Below are 5,700 nucleotides of genomic sequence, written 5' to 3' on the forward strand. Positions count from 1 at the left end.
ACACACACACACACACACACACACACACACACACACACACACACACAGACACACACAGCAGCTCTGTTGGCTTTGATGGAGGCAGTAATGAATATGTAACACAGTCCTTACAGCGCTTTGTATGTGGGAGCTTTGTGTAAAAAAGTGTGTGTGTGTGTGTGTGTGTGTGTGCAGCGGGTGACAGAGGGGGTAAAGGGTTTTGGGTTCAAAGAGAGAGGGGGGAGACGGAGGGGATTGTCTGGCGGGTACGTTGCTGCATGGCTGATACTGTGAAAAAGTTATTGTAAAAAAAAAAAAAAAAGGGTGGGGGGGGAGAATAATAAGTTGCTGCATCTTTATGGCGCGCTAGGCTTTCCCCGCCGGCAGCAGGGCAACAGATGTCTGCTGAGTGGTACTCGCAACTGGTGTCTCCCCTTCACACACACACACACACACACACACACACACACACACACACACACACACACACACACATACTAGAGCGGGAATAAAGACGCAGCAGGACAGACAGTCTTTGACACACACACACACACACACGCGGTCAAATGTGAAAGCTGCATACACACAAACACTTACCGAGGACGACAACATCTTTAGCCAGCGCACTATTTTGCGTCCTCCAGCCTAATGTGACCCAGATAAGAAGAAGAAGCTTGCTTTTTGTTACACCCGCCCCCTCCACATCAAGTTTCATATCAACACAGATCACACTGTTTGAAATTCAAGCAACTGCAGCACCAGAGCCACAGCTGCAGACTGAAGTAGCCGGTGTAGTCCGGTGCTACACACACTCTCATGACTTAGGGCTGCACATGAAGAGTTCTTGTGCTGTACTGGTTAAACTGGGGCCCTGTGGTACGCACGGTTGTAACTCACACGACATCATCTTTTCCTCTGCAATATGTCACATCCCAAAAACACCATCACACAGAGAGCACCGTCTCCTCTTTATTCCAAACGTATCAGTAATTTAGGTCAAGTATTTAGGGAGGTCAACATTAACGTGTTTTATGAAGCTGCAGCCCTGCAACCTGTCCTGCATGAAGCACTGTTACAGCTACGGCCCTTCGCATCATCTGACGGAGGTAGTCCCACTTTCTTTTCTTAAGACAGAGATCAGCCAAAAAAAGAAAGATGCCTAGAGGGCAGACACACTTACCAGGCTTTAAAAGATCAACGAACAATGGAGGAAGGGAAGTCGATCAGCTCATTTCCACACATTTAAATCCTTGAAAACCAGATTGGAGAAACACGGCAGGTGACACAAGAGGAGAAACAAGCCCTTAAGTTCCCACAGCAGCTACATCCGAGGCCGAACGCTCGTCAGCATCCGACTCCAGACCAACGCCTCTGTCCTCCCCGGTGTCGTCGGGAGCTGTGTGTTTATTTTTATTTTTTTTACTACACAGTAGCAGGCAAGTTGGACAATGAGTGGCAGAACAGATGGAGCAACAATGTCTGCCATTCCCCTCGTTGAGAGTGGCTGCTCTTCCACCAATCAGGGAGGAGCGGCCTCACAATGAGGAGCAGAGACAAGGGGGAGGAGGAGGAAGAGGAGGAGGAGGAGGAGGGGGAGTGGCTGTGGGCAAATGCCTGCAACACCCAGATTCCCCAAGGCACGCGTACTCAACATGCACCAGCGCACACACACACACCACTCTCCTGGGCCTGAAAGGGCTTCCCCTGTGTGGCCGATGAATCAACGAGGGGTGGGCGGCTGAACAATAGAGCTACACAATGGGAGGCCGTGGAGGGCAGCTGCAGTGTGAGGGCTGGTGCTATTACGGCCCGGGGCAGCAATGGAGAACACCTGGCTACAGAGCACCACAGTCACTCTACGCTCTTTGTATGGGGCATGGGGGGGCTCCAAACAGAAAGAAAAGACCAGGGCTGGCTGACAGACTGGCGTGGCCTTTAAGAGAGTGCAAGAGGAAAGAGGAGAGTGTGTGTGTGGGGGGGCGAGAGACATCAAAAAGTTTTATGTCCCAATGAGGAAGAGGAGGGGAGCTGTTCCTCATTGTTGCAGCACACTTAGGGCAGATGACTCGGAAGCACAAATCTTTGCCTATTCTGTCTTTACGTCCCGGTTATTATGATCTAAAAGTACAATAACAATATGTTTATTTGCACCAGTGTCATTGATGCAAATACATATAATAAACATACAAGTTCTGCATTGCATAATTCACTAAAAAGCTTGGAGTGAGCTACTTTAGCGCAATACGATCCAGACTACTGGAACATGCATATTTCCTTATTACAACTAAGGAATCTGGGTCAAAGCCAGGAGCAGTTTATGTTCCAATAAAAGTAAGCTGTGCTCAAATACTAGCTGCTGAACGATAGCGGGCTTCACCTGCAGATTCTTGAAAGGCCAACAAAAAGGCGTCTGTTCGACTTAAACTGAATAAACTCAGAGTTCTCTCAGGTCAGTGGCTCAACAGGAAAGCAACTGCCCGATTAAATAAGAATGTGGTCCGAGTCAGCTTTGCCCAGAAAGATAAGGCCGATGAGGGGGAGACACAACAGCTGACCAGCTGCACGGTATCTACACACACACACACACACACACACAGAAGAACACTCTGTCGACCATCTGTCCTGACAAACAGGTGTATGTGCCGCTCCCAACAACTGCAGCAGCAGGATGATCGTTTTTCTCTCTGGAGACAGATGAATGCACACAAAACAAACTGAAGCCGTTGGGTTCAACAGCAGAGAAAGAGCAATTACCAGAGAGCTCTATTGCTCCAACTAATGGATGGTTATGATTCATTGTTGATTAGAAACTGTGAAACTGTGAAAAAAACTCAGAGACTTCTTAAAGCTGCTCACTCAACAGTCAAAAACGCAAAAAAAAAAAGAGCCAAAAACAACCCCTGCTGCACCCAGATCTTTAAAAAACACAATCAAATTAAGAGTTTTTATCTTTTCTGGCTCATAAAACTATTTGCAAAAGAGCTCTTTGCAAGGAAGTGCTAAGAAAGACAGAAGTGTGGGGGGTTTAGTTCAAGTTTAGAGTCGGGGAGGATGCACAGAAGTTGAAAAGAGAGGATGGAATAAAAAGACAGCTGCTGGGGCTCGTGCTCACATCAACCCCTTCCCTGACTGGACTGCTACTGTTATGATGCTCGGGGAGCCACCACCAACCAGTGAGCAACAAAGACACAGCTGTCAGAGAGAGAGGACACACAGATGAACACTAGACAGGTGGGTGAGGAGGAAAGGGGTCTACAGTGCTCCGTTATGAATCCAGCAGAGAACTAGAGGAAGCTTGTGTATTGATCAGGCCTCCTTGCACACACATTATATTTCCTGTGGTTTGAAAACCATATAAAATATATGATTTAAAAAAGAAGCCCCACACAGCAGCATCCCCGTGATCTGCCTGTTGAACTATATTATGGATGTTGGAGGGAGCGCGCGCAGCGGCGTGCACGGTCACTGCAAAACCCAAAAACCGTCACGACCTCCCTGCAGCTTTCACCCACAGCAACCTGCGGCTCCTCTCGCTTACGAGTCCCGCTCATTGGACGCTGCACACGGTACTCACCCGGTCACCTGGAGCCGCACGGTTTACCTCGGTGGTGAAATGAGCAAAATCTTCACCATCACATACTGGCGCGTGCGAAAAAACATCCGGCTGGATTTGCAGCGTGACCCACAGCCAAAGTGCGTCAAGTCACGGAGAGAGAGTAGCGAGGCGGCTTCCGGTCTAGCCCGTTTTTCAGAATAAAAGCAGCAAGTTTAAAGCGTTTGACGTGGACATAAATGGACTTAAAATGTTTATTTATTTTTCCAATACGTCTAACATTTGTTTGGTGTATAATATGATGATAGTGCAATTCTACGTGGGGAAAAAAGATGGCAGTTGACCCTGTTTCCGGAAGTTATATTGACATTGACCTCCCTTGCAATACATTTCCTATTTAGACACATATAGGTCTCTAATAAATAATCCATTTCTTGGCGTAAAGAGGAAACTATGTTGGGAAGTATCGAGGAAAGCTTTACTAACGGATGGGCCGTGAGGTGGGCAACGGCGCCCTCTCGTGGTTGAAATATATAACGCAGTTTACGTTTAAATTAAGATTTTAATAGAGGATGTGAGCAGAGCACTGGTTATCCTAATTGGAATAATTATGTATTTAATTATAAAGACCTTCTGGTATTTAAATTGCTTAAAAGGTTTTTTATAGGAAGTTTTATAAGTCTTTACTTTATCTTTCCACTCATACTGAGGCATGTGTTACAATAAATAAGTATGGGGTGGGAACCTTGAGAGGTTTTATGGTAGGTTATTATCAGGCTATGGAATAGGTTAATTAATATGGCTGATGGCAAATATATTGTATCATTTTTACTCCCCTACATCTATATGAAAATATGATTTTACATACATATTTAACCTAGAAGAAACCTGACATACTGTACATGACCTCTTATACGAGAGAGACCTGGGCAATATGGCAGCCTGGAGTAGTTAACTCACTTTAATATACAACAAAATTGCATGCAGCAGAAACAGAAAGTACCCCGGAGGCATAAATGCAAAAGTCTGACCATTTAAAACCGTTAAAACGCTTCATGAGACATGTGAATGTGGCTTTTTCATGCCTGTTAAAAAGAACGACACCACACTGTAAATTACTTCTGATTTTATTCAATGGAAAAAAAAAAAAAAAAAAAAAAGAAAAAAAAAAAGACCTTCAGGAAAATACAGTAATTCCCATAGTACACACAGAGAGGACATAAATTAGAGAGGCATGGCAGAGAGAGACGCTTGGGGGGGGGGGGGAGACATGTCACCTGGGTGGTAGAAAACATTTGATCCACGCTGCCACACAGCCAGGGGGCACACTGTGCACACTATGCAGGATGTAGAGGAGTCAGTGAGATCACACTCAACACTTGTGTAATTCATAACGTGAGCAAAAGTTGGTTATTCCTGTACACAAACGTCTAAATGATAGTACAAAAAGGGAATAATACAAAATACAAAACGGGGGAAAAACTGCCCTCAAAATAAACCATAAATATTCATATCGATGCACATTGGTTTAACAAAACAATTGCTTCTGTAAACATTTTCAACATAAGGTGTGCATTACAATTTAAAAACCACTGCAGTCGCATACTTATCTGAAGGATTACATAATAAAAATTGCAGAAACAAGACTAAAAACTAAGTCAGAGATAAAAAATATGCCGCTTAGTCCACGCCGTCTGAAGTGGTTTTGTAACACTGCTGTTAGAACGTGACTTTCTTTGCTCTTCACAGATGATCAGGACAGTGAAAGCATCTCATTCCCTTGTTCTGCAGCTCTCAGCAGGTCCCACCTTGGATAGTGAAGGCACCACTTTTACCGAGAGCAGGGTCAAAGAGTTGAAGTTTAGGCAGGAGGAGGAGGAGGAGGGGGGGGGGGGGGGGGAAAGTCCCGTAATATAGTTTTCTCATTCACACAAACACACGGCTGCAGGATGGACTCTATATTTTAACAGTGGTTATGAGGATGTCTAACATCAAGTGACAAAGGCTTTCCCTCGTCATTCGGGTTAAAAGAGGATGAGAGGAAGAAGAGTTAAGTGAATTCCATTCTGGGATGGAAAAATGATCCAGTTAAAAGTATTTGCCTCTTCAATCCAGACTGGACTGAGAAAACAAACTAATCGCCTGTCTGAAGCCCAAAATGGCAAAAA

The 5,700-nt window shown here is 45.1% G+C and overlaps 1 protein-coding gene across 2 annotated transcripts in view; it reads right to left on the bottom strand.

The window, feature by feature from the left end:
• The window catches only part of LOC116386229 (probable ribonuclease ZC3H12C), a 12,086-nt gene extending 8,410 nt beyond the window's left edge, over positions 1–3,676 (bottom strand). Inside the window, exon 1 of one of the 2 annotated variants that reach the window (XM_031852271.1) lies at positions 3,554–3,676. The gene's annotated coding sequence lies outside the window, so the exon portion shown is untranslated. Of the gene's footprint in view, positions 1–1,159 lie in introns of both variants that reach the window. The other variant, XM_031852272.1, reaches the window with a different exon arrangement.
• Between the last annotated feature and the right edge of the window lie 2,024 nt (positions 3,677–5,700).

Source organism: Anarrhichthys ocellatus, unplaced genomic scaffold, assembly GCF_004355925.1.
Source record: "Anarrhichthys ocellatus isolate YVR2014 unplaced genomic scaffold, GSC_Weel_1.0 scaffold12, whole genome shotgun sequence".
NCBI classification, from domain to species: Eukaryota; Metazoa; Chordata; class Actinopteri; order Perciformes; family Anarhichadidae; genus Anarrhichthys; species Anarrhichthys ocellatus.